Source organism: Mustela putorius, unplaced genomic scaffold, assembly GCF_011764305.1.
Source record: "Mustela putorius furo isolate JIRA1106 unplaced genomic scaffold, ASM1176430v1.1 tig00537227_pilon_pilon_pilon, whole genome shotgun sequence".
NCBI lineage: Eukaryota > Metazoa > Chordata > Mammalia > Carnivora > Mustelidae > Mustela > Mustela putorius.
In genome coordinates, this window is record NW_025422368.1 from 32,605,861 (window position 1) to 32,624,534 (window position 18,674).

The 18,674-nt window shown below is 37.9% G+C and overlaps 1 protein-coding gene across 2 annotated transcripts in view; it reads left to right on the forward strand.

Annotated features, from left to right (window-relative positions):
- Nucleotides 1-18,674, forward strand: part of EPS8 (epidermal growth factor receptor pathway substrate 8) — a 181,575-nt gene that overhangs the window by 61,917 nt on the left and 100,984 nt on the right. The gene's annotated exons all lie outside the window — the stretch shown is intronic.

Consider the following 18,674-nt stretch of genomic DNA (forward strand, 5'->3'; position numbering starts at 1 on the left):
CCATCGGTTTTTGTTCGTTTGTTTTGTTTGTCTTCTTAATGTCCTCTATTTGTCTTGTTTTTCTTCAGCTCACCCGGCCCATGTCATGTCTTACCTCTTTCTGGGCTTCAGTGTTGGCACATAACCTGGTATTCTGGGTCTCCCAGATTGTTCCCCAAGGCTTTTCAAAGGTGCCAGGATACTATTTAGCAAATGTGATTACTGTATTTCTTTCTAGTAAATATGTTTTGAGAGTAATTTACTTATGTCTTGGGAGAGAAAGATAGTGGTAAATTGGGAAAATGGTAATAAGTTTCCTGTCTTCCTGCACTCTTGTCTTCGGGTGTCATGGATTCTGGTGTGATGGTCATGACTGTAGCTAGATCATTTGGTCGAATGTTGCCACTGCTATCTCTGGGTCTTAGTCCAGAAGAAAATATGATGTTTTTCTCACACAATGGACTTATTCTTTCTTTGTGGAGTGACTGAGGAGGCGGTGTTCAAGGTCCTTCCCAGCGATCAGGGACTGTCTCTTAATCTCCAGTGCCAGCTCAATAGTTTTAATTCTCCTGCTGCTACTTTCACCTCTAACTTATTGTTTGGCTGAGTCATCTGGCAACTACTTCTGTGTTCTCTTAATACAGTTGCAAGGCATATTCTTTTGTATTTTGTTTCTTACTTAGTAAATAAGTGGCTTATTTAGTTCCACTTATAAGTCATTTCTTTGGTTTCCCAGAAGAAGTAATTGACCAGTCTAAAGAAGCATAATTGTAGGGGGATTTTACCAATTGCTTTTCTTTTTAGAAGGTTGGTGTAGCCTATAGGAGAAAGCCTGTTCGTAGTTGTCACCATCTGACATTAATAAAATTTTGTGAAGTGTCCTCTTGAGCCTCAGACTTCATGGTTGTAAAATGGGTATCGTGTTACTGACATTATAGGATGGTTAGGATTAAAAGAGATAGCATGCAGAGAGCAGCCAGGACAGCTACGCCTGGCGCCTCAGTCAGGGAAGCCTCTGACTCTTAATTTTGGCGCAGGTCATGATCTCAGGGTTGTGAGATTGAGCCCTGCATCTGGTTTTGTGCTCAGTGGGGAGTCTGATTGAAATTCTCTCTCTCCCTCTCCATCTACTCCCCACCCCTGCTCTGTGATCTCTCTCTGCCTTTCTTTCTAAAATAAATAAGTAAATAAATCTTAAAAGGGATTAAAAAAAGAAGTGTCCAGTATGATATGGACACAAATATGTGCATGGGTAAGTATTGTCATTGGTGATTTATCCTCTTCCCTCAATTTTTTATCATTGTCATGGTTGTGAGATAAAGCCGGAAGGGACTTATGGATAGGTTAGCTTGTAATGGTATGCAGTGTTGACAGATCGGGTCTCTTGTTGAAGTTGTGTGGAGTTGTGGATTCTTTGAATCATTACAAGTCCAAGCTTAGAGATAGGTCAGGATATCTGATTCAAGTTACTGAGATGGTTAATTGGTTACTATTGAGCTGTTTTGGAGAATAGTGTTAGAGTTTTTTGAAATGCACAGTTTAGCTTCGGATTTAATTGCTCTCAGAATTAGGCAGTCATTTGAACTATCTTTGCAGAAACAACATACAAAAAAGTATGTGGCACACTTTACTTTCTGTCTTTCATCTTAGAGTGTGAGCATACAGGCTGTAGGCAGTAGAAAACAAACAGCACACCCAGTGACTTCTTGCTGTCCATTTGGGGATGATTGAAGACAGTGATGCTTACATAGAATGCAATGAAATCTTTTTATGCAAGAAAAAAGATGTTTCTATTTGGAAAATACCCTAGCTCTTTGGATATTCAGTGTAAAGTTTGCATGAGGTGAAAAAGACCTGAGTGAGTGAAATATTTAAAATGGTGAAAAGTGGGGCACCTGGGTGGCTCAGTGGGTTAAGCCTCTGCCTTCGGCTCAGGTCATGATCTCAGGGTCCTGGGATCAAGCCCTGCATTGGGCTCTTGGTGCAGCGAGGATCCTGTTTCCCCCCTCGCTTTCTGCCTGCCTCTCTGCTTACTGCGAATAAATAAAGAAAAACTTTAATTAAAAAGAAAAAATATAAAATGGTGAAAAGCTTATCTTAAAAGTTTTATATTCTGAATTTAACCCTTAAAATATTTTGAAAAGAGAATAAATATTTACGAGAGGACAAAGATTCTGTTTAGGGGATTTGATTAAATCAGTGAAAAACTTGGATAACAAACACTTTGATTCTTCTATCCAAAGAGGATTGATAACAGATGATGTAAAGATGTGCCTTTAAGGTCCTATAAGGCATATTGTTGATTGAACTTTCTGCTTCAGATGCATTTCTGAAATGAGTAACTGGAATATTGAGACGTCATATGGAAGCTTGTCGTTTGTCAACCCATTTTTTAAAAAATGGTTACTATTAACATCTAATAGGTCTTCTGTACTATTAAACGTTTTCTTTAAAAAAAGATTTTCTTATTTACATGTAGATAAGGAGCTCATGTGGTTTCTAATATTTTAGTTACGCGAGAAATGTAATTATTTTCTGAGGACAGGTGACGGAAAAGTAGAGCTGTGCTATAATATGACTTGAGGGTATGGTTACTATGGGGAATTTATAGTGGAATCAACAAGATGATAAAGTGTTGATACCCAACTGTTGGAGACCAACTAAGACTGATAGAGATTTATACAATGTCTGATTGTCAAGTTTATAATTCTCCTTAGTAACCCAGGAAGCATGTGTAAAGAAGGTTGAGTAATGATAGACCACAGTAAAGCCTCTGCCCTCAAAAACTTCATAGTTTAATTGACCAATGTTCTGTCTTAAAGCCTCTGAGTTTCTAAGCTCCCTGTAGATACGAGCAGCTGAGTTCTAATTTATCTTATCGAATCTGTGTTTTTCAGATCATTTCCAAGTACCGAGCCCAGTGTTTGGAATATATGTTGGTTAAGTGAAACTGTCAATATGGAATCAAGTGCTAGAGGGAGAGGCTGTGCTTTTATTTTTAAGAGTGACTAACAGCACATGAAGTAACTTACCTATAGAGGAATTACACTGGTTTTCTCTTCAAAAACCATGTAGGCATGAGGGGAATAGAAAGTGAAATACTTAAAGTTATGGGAAAACCACACCTCCAACCACCAACCTAGAATTCTATATTCCCAAATTATCTTTCAAAACTGAAGGAGACATAAAGACTTTCTGAGATAAAACAATGACAATACCAAAAAATCTTTAAAAAAAGAACACAAAAAAACAAGGACGGCACCTCACTGGGAATTTGTCACCTGTACATGTGCCTTGAAAGAAATGTTAAAAGAAAGATGATTTGTAAATATTCCAGTCCGTGGCTTGTCTCTTTATTTTTTTTTTAATTGTGTTTTTTAGCCTATTTTTATTGGCTAATATTTTGCTCCCAAAACTTGATGCCAAAATATATTGTGCTTTGACTATTTCTGGAAATCTTATCTTTGAAATGACCATTTTCAGTAAAGCTTATTTAAAATCTTAGATATGCCATGAATAGGCAGGGGGAGAAATCAGGTTACGTTGTGAAAATCAGTGACACAGACTGCAGGCAACCACCTTGAGTTTTGGAGCAAAAATGGCCTGGAAAAGTTGTCCTGCCCTGGACTGAAATGTCCAAGTATCTGTACCCCACCTTGATCACTCCTTGGTTGTGGGGCTCCCTGGGAAGGGTGTGACCTTCAGCATGGTGGCTTGCTGCCCCTGAGGCAGCCCCTCAAAAGGCTGATTGCTCAAGGCTGTTGTTGACTGTGCTGCCAGACTCTCAGGCAACAAATCATTCCTTTCTTTCTTTTTTTTTTTTTTTAAAGGTTTTATTTATTCGAGGGAGAGAGACAGAGAGGGAGCAGAAGTGAGAGAGGAAAGAGAGCATTAGTGGAGGGAGGGGCAGAGTGAGAAGGAAACTTTCCGCCAAGCAGGGAGCCCAGTACAACTTGGGGCTCCATCCCAGGACCAGGAGCAACAACCTAACTGATGAAGTTCTAGAACCTAGGTGAGGTTTGGTGGGCTGAGGTCCGGAGCCGATGACCAAGAAAGAATTCTTGAGACATCTTTGGTGCAAAATGGTGGTTTATTAAAGCACGGGGACAGGACCCGAGAGCAGGAAGAGCTGCTGCTGCCCCGGGTTGTGAGGGTTGGCATGTTATATGTCCTGCTGTTGGGGGAAGGTGAGGGGAAGGGAGGTTTCAGTGGAGTTTTCATATGCTAAAGAGGGCCTACAAGGTGCCAGGATGTTCCAGGCCTGCCGGAGGCCTTGCCCTTGCTGCTGGATCAGTGTTGTCTTTAGACCAGCCATTAACATTAAGATAGTTGGGAGACTTTTTGGTGGGGTCTCACAATCCTGCTATCAATCATCTTTGTTAGTGAGATTTAGGACATTTGTAAGCCAAGGGAGACTTCTGTCTAGCAGGATTGTGAGCTCTGCAAGTTAACTATTTGCTTATTGTTCCTGGCAGTCAGGGCTGCCTGAGGGATGCTACACTTATGGAGGGGAAAGGGTGAAGAGGGGGTGCAAGGCGCCAGCTTTTGCTTTGTCCTCAGCCAGCCTCCTGCTCCCTCATCATAACCAAAGTCAGATGCTTAACAGACTGAGCCACCGAGGTACCCGAACAAACTACTCCTTGCAAGGGGTATCTGGGTGACACATCTCCAGATTCACCTCAAATCTCTAAGCCTGGGATCCATTTTGTGGTAAGAGGCCCTATAAATAGGGGGGCAGAGGGCTGTAATGAATCTGTGTATGTGGACAAACCCGATTTCCCTTACAAGAGCCGCCTGCAAAGCAAAGGGCTTGAAAGCAGAGCTCAGGGGAACAGGTTAAAAAATATATAAAGTCTTCGATTTTAAGGTTCTTTTGTATTCAAGTCACAGAGTGTGAATATCAGACTTGTATTTTCACGCAGAAGGTATATGCCGTCCTCAAGTAGGTATGGTACTGTTAGGAGAAATGCTTGACCTGTTGAGTTTAGTTAATGACTCCACACCCTGGACAATGCCCCTGATTGTTATTGTGTTTTTGTAACATCCACTGTGGTTCTTTGCCTGAGAACAGGTTACCTTTCTATGCATTTGCAGTCAATATTATTAAAAGGGCCACTGCTGTCATTTCTTTAAGCTTCATCTCTTGGACTGTTAGGAGTTTGGCACAGGGTACTGTATAAATTATATATGTGTGTTTACCCCCAAATAGCTCTCTGGTTTGAAAATGGAATCTATGAATTGGCTTCTGTGTCTTTTTTAAGAGTTATTACCATGGGGATGAATAGTCTGCTTATTAGCTCTGTGGTTGGCGTAATTCTTCCAGGTTGGGTCACCTGAGTTTTCCTACTACCCGTTGCCCACACTTTCGGCCACAGTTAAATTTTCGCCACTAAAAAGCATAGTTAGAATGCAAAACTAGTTGTTTAGTAGAATTAGTTACATCAGTGTTTTTAATCTGTTGATTATTTCCTTTTATGCTAACTAGCAGGAGTTTATTCATTTCACAGTTTTAAACTTTTCCATTGCAGTCAGAACCGTGGGGGGTTATTATCCTGTACTGCAGTTGTTAACTTTTCATCATTTGTTGAAGCATTGTGGGGGAGAAAGAAGAAAACCAACAGAAACACCATGATGAAGGAAACTAGGCTTATCCATTCTTAATTTTACTGAGGCAACATTGCATGTGTTGCATATAGTTTTCTTTACTCTATTTGCGTAAGCAAGGAATCAGTTGTCAGAAACCTGTAGGTTTCTACAGACGTTAAAAGAAACGTTAAGTTGTTTCACGTAGGTTTACAATACAAAACAAGAATGAGAAGGGGTGAGTACAGAGCAGAACAGTGAACTGGGAATGGTGATTTGTTGATTGGAGATGGATACGTGTACACACACACACACACTCTCACCATGTTTTTCTTTTTTTTTTTAAGATTTTATTTATTTATTTGAGAGAAGACAGTGAGAGAGAGCATGAGAGGCCAGAAGGTCAGAGGGAGAAGCAGACTCCCCATGGAGCTGGGAGCCCGATGCGGGACTCGATCCTGGGACTCCGGGACCGTGACCTGAGCCGAAGGCAGTTGCTTAACCAACTGAGCCACCCAGGCACCCACACTATGTTTTGCCAAATGTCCAAACTGGATATAATGAGGATTTCCTACCTGGGGTCGGTGCCCCAATAGCAAACCCAGCTTTAGGTGTTTAGAAGTCAAATCAGCCCAGAAAATAGAACACAGGTGCCACAGGCTTTGTGAGATTTAAACAGTAAAACTATTTTCTTGTGTGTAATTCAGATTTAACTATACAAATTATAAGATTTCCTGAATGGAATGATGATTTAAGAGAGCTTAGTAAATTTCAAACCCTGAGGAAAATATCGCTTACTGAATTACAGTCTTTCTTATCGATTTAATAATTTAAATTTAAGAAGTCATAGCTGCAACAAAGTTTAAATTAGTTCTGGTTATGATATATCCATACGTCGTCCTCTCTAACCTATGACTCTCAGTAATCGAAATGATTTTCCATTTAGTTAGTTTGAATTGAAGAGCTTTTCTCTCTTTCTTTTACTTCTACATTATTGATCTAATTATAATAATTTCTGCTCCTAGGAGGACTGTGTGATTTCATTTATACCTAATGTAGTACACATTACGTAATAGGCACTCAGTAAATATTTATTTGTTCTTTTAGGAGACAAGGAGTGGCAGGATGGTTAATCACCAACTTATATTAAATAAATTGAAAGGTAAAGCTTTACATTGTTACTTCAAAACCTGCCTCTTACTACCATTTCACTGTTGGGAGGAATGCCCACTGTATCACTAATGTGTGTTCAGCAAGAAAGCATCTTGTGTGTGTGTGTGTACTGACCTACATACATATGCATTTCTCTTCACTCATTGCTGTCACTCCATAGACAAACAGGCTTTTGACAAAACCTGGCACTTCCCTCTTGACTGTTTTTCATAAATCCACCTGGCATGTATCACTGTAGAACTTTTGTTCAAGTTCTTTTCCTGGACTTTGGCACATATTTGAATTCTACTGAGCCAGTGCTGCCTTCTCCAGGTGATTTGTTTTTAAGATGTTTTTTTCCTGCCAACCACGGGGACTGAAGTTTATATCCCATAGGTGAATATGAAATTCTCACTTCCTTCCTGAAACCCATGATTCTGTCATCCCCAGCAGTAAGGATCCCTCTTGTTTCTTGCTGTTTTCTGTTTGTATTCTTTTCAACTTGTCTTTCATGTTACAGAAACAATCCTTCTAGGTTTATCAGGCTCTTTAATTTTTATTGTGGTGTTATCTTCAGAGAATCAACTCCCCACAAAGCCTTTCTATCCTTATTGGAAAAGAAGTGGCAGTTCACTTCCTGAAACCTTTCTTTTTATTCAGTTTTTATGACTGACTGACTGACTTCTCACTGGCTATCATATTAAAGGCTTCTGATCTTTTATTTATATGTAAGTATGATTTTATTAGATTTATGCTGTGTTCAATGTCTATACATATACCTGTGTTACTTGTATGCTTTTAGTATATGTATGTAGATCTGTAAAACAGATTAACTTCAAGGGCAAACTCTATTTAGTATGTGTATCTATATCTCTAATACAAACTAAAGGGTAAGTTCCCTATTTTTTTTAAATTTTTATTTATTTCTTTGACAGAGATCACAAGTAGGCAGAGAGGTAAGCAGAGAGAGAGAGAGAGAGGAGGAAGCAGGCTCCCTGCTGAGCAGAGAGCCCAATGTGGGGCTCCATTCCAGGACCCTGGGATCATGACCTGAGCTGAAGGCAGAGGCTTTAACCCACTGAGCCACCCAGGCACCCCCAAATTCCCTATTTTTTATGACCCAGTCAGCCTATTGAAGGGTTCGGGGCAGGCTGCCCCAAAATATGCTGCTTTGGCACATTGATTATTGTGAATTGAAGTCACTTAAGAAATAGCCTTAAGGACACTGACTCTCTTCTCTTGCTCTGAAAGCAGGAAATAAATTCCCCATGTGAAGAAGGGTTACCCTTCTTGCACCTGGAGGGTAAAAAGCATCCTTATTGCCAAAGAGAGGGAATTCAAGTCTGAGAAGGCTGCATAAACAAACCTTGTTACTACTTCTTTACTAATTTCCTATCCTAAGCCCAAACCCCTTTGTCTTATCACTTCCTCACAAATACATTCTTTCTTTGTCTAAAAGATATAAAAGCTGCCTGTTTCTGGTTACTTCTTTGAAACTCTTTTTTTCTGTGAGCTTCCTTACGTAAGAATTAATTTTGTTATTCTCCTGTTCATCTGTTTTATGTCAGTTTAATTATTAGACCGGCCAAAGAGCCTGGACGGGGACAAAGCAAAAGTTTTCCTTTCCCCTTCACTACTACGTGTGATGAACTTCCAACAAAAGTTTAAGACATTGTTGACAGAGCTTATGAATTTTTAAAATTCATATTTTCCCCCTCATTTGTATTTTTTCCCATCATCCATCTCTCTGTTCTTTGGTGGTGAGTCAGTGAGCTGTTGCAGTGAGATTTCTACAAATCTGATGTCCAAGGTGAGTACCGATTAGTGGTTGAGGCACCGTATGACTAAGAGTCACGAGTGTAACCCCATTGAATAATTTTTGATAAGGTAACAAAAGTACAAGAATTAGAAGGAGTAATGCAAGTGAAAGTGCTATGTAAACAAACTATAGCATGTGTGCGTACACACACTCTCTGGCAATGATATCAGTCCTTGCAAAGCTCGTGGTAGAGATGAAACATGTTGCTGCTGTAATTACTGACAGTTCCCATAAATGAATACAAATTGGTATAGAGATCTAACATGCAAGTAGAAGATCTGCTGGCTTATCATAATTTATTGGCATGGATCGTTGGGCTAGTGGTATTCTAACTGAATGCAGAATACTGTTTGTTCTTGAAGTGAACAAAGTATTTTTCATGTTCCCTAACAGGATACCTAAGTGATCTTTTGTTTCAATATTGAATTTTATTTCATTGTTAAATGAATCAAAATGTTACAAACGGAACTAAAGACTCATTATTTTAATGCATCTTATCCTATTTTAATTTTGGGGGGGACCTTGAGGATTAGATTAATAGGTTTTAACAAGAAAGCAATATCTATTACTTGCAGATCCTGAGTTGTCTGTAAACAAGCCCTTTTACAAAATGGAGCAATGCCAGCAGAATCTGTGTGGGAGTTAGGTGTATGTATATGTCTTTCTAAAAGAACTATAAAAATCTGAAAATCCATGTAAGTGACTTTTTAATATGTACTTACAATAGCACAGCAGCCAAATTTTAAAATAGAATTATAGTTGACTTGAATTAATTTTTGTATTTAAAGATGTAGAAAACTTCTGACAAAATTTATTAACAAAAGAAGCTGTCTTGTTCTTTCTGCATCTTAGTCTTCTCTACTGTTGAAGTCCATTAATGGAGACTTTTTGTGGGATTTAAAATATATCTTATACGTCAAGTGCACAGTTGATCTTGGGGGTCTGAGATGTGGATTAGATGTTGACATCAAGTTCTGAAAGTTTATAAACCTTAGGGACTGACTGGGTTATATTTTGATTTCTTATTAAGAAGCTGTAGAACTTTTCTGTTGTGTGAATGAATACTGTAATACTCAAAGTCAATAGGAAATAAAGAAAGAATTACAATAAGAATCCTTATATATAAATGAAGTGATGCTTTAATACTAGCACAGTCAACATATTGATTGTTTTAAAAATTGAAATGTGTGTTTGCAGTAGAAATTAAGGTGTGCCCTCTTTAAGATGGAAAAGGTGGCATTAGGTTAATATGTAAAATGATCTTAACTTGGGAGTTACCCAACAGGCACTTTTGGTTTTGGATTAAATGTAACTAGAATAGGGGTGCTTGGGTGGTATAGTTGCTTAAGTGTCTGACTCTTGATTTTGGCCCAGGTCTTGATCTTTAGGGTCCTATTCACTTGTCCTGGAGGCTGCTTGAGATTCTCTCTCTCCCTCTGTTCTGCCCTCTCCCCCAACCCATGCATTCTCTCTCTCTCAAATAAATAAAGCTTAAGGAAATAAGTATAATTAGAATAATCTAGGCAGGTATATAGAAAGTATTGACATATGTATCAGATTTAAAAAAGAAACACAAATTTGGTCGTTAATTTAGGGAATAATGTCTGCCATTATTGAGAGTACTGACAGACCTAACCTGCTACTTTTTTTTTCTTTTAAGATATAGCTTTAGAATAGGTCTATGTTATGTTTTCTAAGTTAGAACTTGACACACTGATAACATAAATGCAAGGTGTATGTTTATTTTGGTCTAGAGGAAAAATGTATGTTTATGCCTTACACAAACAATAAAAAAATCTATTCTGACAACTAACAGAATGAATCCTGTTGATCTAGAAGAAAAGAAAAAGGTGAAAAATCAGCAAGAAAAATTTTAAGTTATGGGCAAAGTGTTTTAATGAGGGATCCCTGCTAAACTAAGAATTGTGTAAAAAAAATTTCTCTGTGAAATTGAGATAGATTTTTACAAGTGATATACATGCAGCTTCGGTGAGAGTGAAGTATAGTGTCTGTGGAGTGTAGGGGCGGAAAAAGTTTACCTGAACCAACTTAGGTCTCTGGCTGGATCTGCAAATTAAACTGACAGAGATTAATAAGAGAAAAGAACATAAATTTATGTAAGAAGCTTTTCATGAGGTAGGAGCCTTCTTACAGAAGAAACGAAGGAGTCCTGAGTATTTTTATCTATGTTTGATGAAGAGTGACAAATCATGGAGGAATATGCTAGAACAAAGCGTAGGGGGTAAGTATAGTAAACTGAGGGAAACTTAGCAAGACCTGTTTTTTCTGGTTCTTCTCAGTGTCCCTTGGTCTTCAGAGATAAGGATACTCCTATCTTTCTGGTGAATGGAGGGTATCTTTGACACAAGGATTTTGTGATTTGTTTCAGGAGAGAAGCACTAGGGAAGGTCAAAATGACCATCCTTTCTCAAACCCCTTTAGCTTAAAATACTCAGTAGCAGAGGTGCCATATTTTGGGTGGTATGTCCTGAACCATGTCATTTGTTCCCGTCTGAAACTTTGTCAACTGCGATCTAGAAAATGATATAGTGGATTATCCTGTAGCCCATTGAACCAGTTTCTCCATCCTGGCCCTTTCTATGGAGACCAAAAAAAAAAAAATAAGTTTAATGGTTAATGGTTAGAACAAACTATAAACATGGTTGAGTCCAGAGGGCAGTTAGTCATAAAGAATATTTATAGATACTTGACTCTATACTGCATCTATAGATAGCATGAGGGCAGATGGTAGTAATCTGGCAGGTTTTCCTGGTTTGTAGTGTGAATGTCTCTGTGATGTTATCAGGTGCTCTGGTGAACTTTCTGAGTGGCCCATAGAGCAACAGGCAGGAAGGCTGTGATTTCTTTGAGTATGATATCAGGTTGTCCAGCTTCAACTTGCAGGGCTTTGGGAAAGAGGCAGTTTTAATTTTTAGTGATTCTAAGTCAGAAGGATGGGAGAAAAATTGGAAGCATTAGTTTGGAGAATTGTGGCTAGGAAACTGGAGGAAATCAGGGTCTGACACCTTTTAGATAGATAACAAAACCTTAAGGATAGTGAAGAGAACTAGAATTTAATACCCATGTGGATATACCCTAGTTTTCCATTGAAACTTAATTTTCATGTCTTCAGTCACCCCCATTTCAATCAAAGATAATTTAAGTAAGACAAATTTGCAAAATAAGTCTCATTTCATTAACTTGACCTGGTTATTTATGTCAGTGCTCAAGAAGAATGATTCACCATATATGCTTTTTAAAAGTCATATTTGCTGGAACTTCTAATGAGGAACCCAGATGATACTTTTAAGGCATGTATTTTAAGGCATGGAACACTGGGTGTAGTGCATAAACAATGAATTTTGGAACACTAAAAAAAAAAAGTAAAAAAAATAAATAAAAGTTTCTTGAGGCTAGGACACTAAGTCAGTGAGCCCTCATCAGATTTTGCCTGCAACACTTACAGATGTGGGTGAATTCCTCTCTTCTTGAGGTCCCCCAAATATCCTGAGGTTCGTAGATTCTGCTAGGAAGTGACCTTCCTTACTTTCCCATTAGGTAGAAATCCTATAAGTAAGCCACTGGGCAGTTTTTAGAAGGGACGCTTCATAAGCTTTGGTTCTTTAATGCCAACCTTACTTCCTTAAAGCTGTCCAGTCTTATCAGATTCTGTGCATGTCATTCTCAAATATGGCATTCCAGTCAAAGTCTTTCTAATACAACCAATGTTTACAATGGTTTCCTGTTAAAAGGAGGAAAGACGCTTATTGAACTTATGCAAATAACTATATTGCCACGAAAATAATAAGATGTATCTATATACATATAACTGGTGAGTGTTTATCACATTTCTTTTTTGACAGTCTTTCCCATGTAATTTACTGTACCAAATAAACCTAATTATATTAACATCGCTCTTTTATAAGAGGAGACACAAATCCTTTGAGATTTTCTGAGGGCCCCCTGGGAAACTTTACCATCAATTTGACCTCAAAGACTTTGGGAATTTTGTCAAAAATACCGACAGGTTTGACCAAATGGGATCACAGATGACTGTACAAATAATACTCAGTTATCTATTTAACGAAAGTGAAAAAAGATTTTAAAAACAAATACAGAAATTTTCTCCATTTTAAAATGGAGAAAACTCAGTTTTCTTAAGTAATCAAAGACCCAATAAAGATAGCGTGAAGCACAGGGAATTATTCTAAGACAACATACAAGATAGATTACTTAAAAGGTAAAGAAAACTCAAGAAATATGGTGTTTTTTAAAGATGTTTATTACTTAACTGCTTTTTTATACTATGCTGTGTCCTGTACATGCATTATTTCATTCAGTGTCTCTGAAGAAGAAACTATTATTTTCATTTCGTAGACAAGTGAACAGACTTCGTAGAGTCACTTGGCCAAAGTCATTTGGGCTGTCAATAACAGCACTGGTATTTGTACCAGTTTTACATATGAATCTGGGTTGTTTACAATTATATTCCCGTCGCCTACATTAATGATTTGCTTCAGGTCATGTGACTAAACTATAGAGGAGGAGAGAAGTTAAGCTTTTAGATTTCCAATCCATGGCTCTTTTGACCATCTCATTTAACCTCTTGACCTAAGTTTATTGGATCTGTTTTCCATGGCTCCATGTCCTGAATACAAACCTATTAGATACTAATGTTAGAGTTGTCACTGCAAGGTCTTGAAACTCTACACTAAACAAAGATTGAGAACAAGTTTGGAGGATCAATATTTCATTCACTGAAAATAAACTTGAAAGTAATTCTTACTATTTTGCCCAACCAGGGTAAACTTTCATTGTATTAACTCTTCAGCCAAAGGTGCCATATCGTTATATATTCTTTTGCCTGTGCAAACTCTAGTCCAGTGGTATTTATCAAGTTAAATCACTTTTAAAATGGATATAACCTCTGGCACTTTCCTGTCAGTGTATCACTGTGACATTCAGCTTCGGATCCTGTTGTAGGTTCGCTGCAGTGTCTTGTCTTTCTGTGACTGCAGTTCTCTGTGCAGCCTGTCTAATGGGAGTGTCCTCTCCCACCCCCACAGACTGACAACATGTGAGCTTCAAGGATCACTGGATGTGCAAATTTAATTGCAGGTTTTATTTTTGAAGGATGACATAAGCTATGTCATTCTAACAGCGATTTATACAGCTTTTTCTAAACTGCTGCTCTGAAAACATGTATTTCATTCTGTCTATTGTCATGCTTCCCGATTTAATTTTTCAAGGCGGCTTGCTCACTTAGCTTGCTCAAGTGTATATAGGATGATTCTTTGCAGTATTTCAGTAGGTAGATGCTTTGAAATTAAACTTGGGCATTTCTCCTGATTTTCGGATAAGATAGTACCTTATGAGTGTTTGGAGTTCATGTTCTGTATTTGCTGATTTGCCCCCCTCCTTCCTCCGTGACTTTCTTCCCAGTGCTCTAGCACATGATTGTACTTTTTAGGAGAGGGTCTCATTACCTAGCTAATGTGATAATTTCTTGACTGTATTACAGAGTTATGATTAAAAAAGATACTCTGGAAAGGATTAGTAGTCTTAAATGAAATGCCTTTTTCTTTACAAATGGCACTTAAGAATCCAGAAGCAGCCCATGATTTTAATAAAACTAAGTAGTCCTTTCATTTTTTTTTCTTTTTTGTAGAGTTTGACGTTTTGTGCACAGCACAGGTTTGGGAGATATTTTTTAAAATGGTGTTTTACAGGGAACACCCTGTCAGTTCTTTTGATGTGCATTCACTGAGCCAATTGGAATGCTGGCACCTCTGGAGTCAGGTGAAATGAGGAAGCTCTGAGTGAAATCTTAATAATGATAGGAAATACTGGTACAATATGCTGAAAGTTTCTATTTTTCCTGCCTCCCAGAAATTCTTTTTACTTACTGTGCTTTGGCAGAGTTCATTTAAATCAGAATTTTTCAGCATAAATTGAAGTTTCTATGAAAAGTGTTGTTTCATAATTTGTGATGTGAATTGACAATGTCCTCATCAGCAACTACTACTTTTTCCTTAGTTATCATAGATTTCCTGACTATTCGGTGATTTTTTTTTCTGAAAATTTACCATTTTATGTTGAAAAGTGTAAAACTGCCATTTATTATGTTTTAGCCAAAATCTAATTAAGTAGATTTTCTGTTTTTAACTTTGAACTATGTAAACGTTCTAGAATAGACCTGAATAAGACCTTTCAAATTTGTCTCATTGATCTCACATTTTTACAGGTAATGAAATGTAGGCCAAGAGAGGTTAAATTACTTGCCCAAGGTTACAGAGCTATTAAGTGGCAGACTTGGTGCATAAACACCAGCCTTCAGTTTCTTAGTATTGAGGTCTTTAACTTTTCTACTTGTCTTTGGTTATAGGACATGAACAGAAGTGAGAAATCGCTTTTTTCTCCACCATTAAATTTTTTTTTTCTTTTTGAATGTGATGGCCAAATAAGAGTGTGACTTACTGGAACTGTGTGGTAAATAGTGGGTTGAAAATGACATTTAAAATCCATAAACAAATGAATTTCTGTGGTGTTTCCCAGAGTGTAGACCTAAATTTTGCCAGTTTAAGGTGAAACTACCATTTACCCTTATTTTACCTAATTTTGCAGTTCATTTTTCTCAGAATTAGTATTTCCCTAACTTAAGAGTCTCAAGCCATCTGTAGGCTTGAAGATTTAATTATGCTACCACTCTTCTAAATAACTTATGTTAAGAATGAATATTATTGGTCCTACTGTGTATATTTATTCATTCCAAGAAGTGTCCATTATATATTTTTTTTGTTTGTTTTTTTCCACCTTTAATCCAGATTCTGTGTCCAAACAGTAGCTCCAAAATGATAATGACTCATTCAGTCTTTTTTCATAAGAACCAGTTGGTTCTTCATCTCATTCACATGTCATGCATATTTGTTCTATTGCCTATAATGTATTAATAATTTTATATTATTCTCACCAAATATGAATTATATTGCACTGCTACTTCATCTCTAGGTAATTTGTAAAGCATTTGGTTGATTGTTCTACCCATATGAATTTAGCCTAGCTTAACTTGTATGTAATCGATATTTGGCAATATGCAATTTAGAATTTAGAAACTTCTTTTGGATTCTCGTATTAGTAACTTACTAGTTTCTTTTTTACATTAAAGGAGTTATAAAGTCAGAAAGAGTAGAAGGAGTGATTTACAGAAGACGAAGCAGATGGTGGTTTTTAGGAGAGGAAGTAATGAAAGACAGGCGAGGAACTGTGATTGAACTGAAGATGTACAGGAACTGAGAATGAAGGAACTGAGAGTGAAGTTCTGTCATGTTTCCAAGGTGAATGCATTGTGACACTTTGATCCATTCTGCTTGCCTGCCCTAATAACTTATGTTAATGACTTCCTGTCCTTTCAGATCCAATGGTCTTACTTGACACGTTTTTGCTACAGCTTATCTTGTCTGCCTCTGTATTTATGGTTACAAAGTGTGGAATGTAGGACAAGGTTACCAGTAGAGAGGTGTGGGTGTCCAATTTCCAGCTTCCTTCAGTAGTTACAGGGAAACCTGCAGCAACTAAATCTACTGTGTTCCAAATATATTTCTCATAGCTACGTCTGGTAAACTGCCCTATTGTAGAAGGGCGAGACGATCAACAAATACTCGTGAGCCTTGCTTAGATTGGTCCCATGTCTTTGGCATCCTTGGTGTGCCTATGAGTGAATGTGGTTTTAGTCCATTCAGTTTTTTATTAGTATTCTTTATAACGATTAGTTATATACCAACTTGAACCAGATTGATCTTTTATAAAGCTGTCATTAACATCTTTACTGATGATTTAGAACCAAAAGGTATATCAAAATTCTGTTACTTGGACAAATACAAGCAAGGCTTTGGGATATTTGTTGATTCCCTCACTGCTCTGAGAGAGGGAATTTATCAGAAGTAGCCATAAGAAATATTGTATATTTCTTATATATAGATTTGGTTGCTGCACATTTTTCTAGGACTATTGAAGGAACCTGGAAATTGCATACATACATCTCTATTGGTAACCTTGCTCTCCAGCTGGGAATTAAATGTACCACTGAACTGATTATTAGGAAAATGATTGTCTTAGAAGTATCAATGGCCTGTGTATAAGCCGCAACATATTTGGCATTTAGCAAACCCATTGACCTAAGAAATGATATCTTTAAAAAAGATGGGTCAGAATCGGGATACCCCGTAGGATCCCTGTTCGCTTTCAAGTTCAGCGAGACAATTGAAATGTGTTGGAATTTTGTGATTATACTGTTTATTTTGAAAAAGACTTTCTCTTGTGCTGCTGATCTCACCAAACAAATATTAGCACTTTCCAGCATTCTCCTCATTGGTTTCAAAGCTTTATTATTTTTCTCTTCTCACTCCTTTAATAGTGCTGCCCCATATCCTGTCCTTTTTGTTTATGATGCTCTTCTGTTGCAGTCTGGGGTCCTCAGGATACAAACTCTGAGATGGAAACTAGTGTGCTGGAAGTTTCTTAGAAAGTGCTCTTTGGATCAACCCCTGTGGAGGGGAAGGGAGAAACCAGTATTGGGCAGAAGGAAAGTTAGGCTATTGTGCAGTGGTTTTTTTGTTTGTTTGTTTTTGTTTTTTAGGTTTTTAAAATTTATTTGTCAGGGGGGGAAAGAGAGAGAGAAAGAGAGAGAGAGAGAGAGAGAGAGAGTACACAAGCATGGGGAGCAGCAGGCAGAGGGAGAAGCAGGCTCCGCATTGAGCAGGGAGCTTGATGCAGGGCTCAATCCGAGGACTCCAGAGTCATGACTTGAACCAAAGGCAGACGCTTAATGGACTGAGCCACCCAGGCGTCCCTTTTGTGTTGGTCTTCATGGAGATCTGACCCAACGGAGAGTTCTGAAGCCCAGTGGCTGTTCACCACTGTCTCCAGTTGGGGAGACAGGGCCAAGTCTTTATAGTCCCCATGTCAACCAGTCTTTGGATGTGGGCTCCATGGGAAGGGAGCAAGAGTTTCTATGAGGAGAATCTTTAGCCAAGACTGTTCTCAAGAGAGCTGATCGCGGAGGGCTGTCTGCTGGCAGTTGTACAGCAGGGGAATAAATCATTCAGTCCTGAAAGGGGATCTGGGTGGCACATCACAGTTTCCACTCCATCTTTTTGCAAGGGTGCTGGAGATGGTTCACAGTGGCCTGGAGATGGGTCAGAATTTCCAGCAATAAGAAGTTGCAAGGGCAGAGTGGTCAGAAATAGCAGACAGGGAAAGTTGGTATGGAATCGATGCTACCATATAATTGAATTCCTGCATTGATTATTGTTTTTTTCCTAAGTAAGTCTAAAATTCTATGTATCTATATCAACACTATTCTCTTTTTAAGTTATAAAACTTAATGAGAACTCTGGGTGCTCCATGCGGAGAATGTGTATATCTTTACACATAAATTCTGTATGGTTTTTGTAAAACCTACTTTGTTTTTCAGTTACCTATTCCTTATAGGCTTTTTTTTCCTTCCTCCATTTTTACTAATAATGCTTTGTGTTTTTTTTTTTTGTCTTCATATTATAAAATTAGTTGAGTGCTAAATTTTCTATTTGGTATACTTGTCAATGCCCAGTCACAGGAAATTCTTTTCTTACATATTTTGTAATTTCTAAATTATAGGCTCATCTTCAGTGGGGATTGTTTTTTGGTTTTGGTTTGGTTTGGTTTTTCTAGCTTGTAGAGATCCCATGTGGCCTTGTTTATGAAATGTTACTCTAAAGTGGTTTCATGTTTGTTTCTTCCAGATACTCCAGGGATATCATAAGCACAGAACCCAGTTTTATCTTAATTTCTTAGCTTGAAGATTCTTATATGAATTCAGACTTCAAAACTGTTGTGACACAGGCATAGGGATTTTTAATTTCTGGTTGTTGCATTTCCTCGGCACTTCTCTCCCGATTGTTAGAGACAAGTTCGCTTGAAGTCTTATTAAGACAGTGGGTGGATTTGTTCTGTTCTCCTCATCATTTTTTAATGTGATTTCAGCCTTTTGAAAATAGCTCTGGTTTTATGAGAGGGACCTCACCATTGACTTTAAGCCTTGTGTGCCTGAGATCTCTTCTTCTGTTCGTACATGGCCACCGAAGTACAGTTGGGTAGGTTGTAT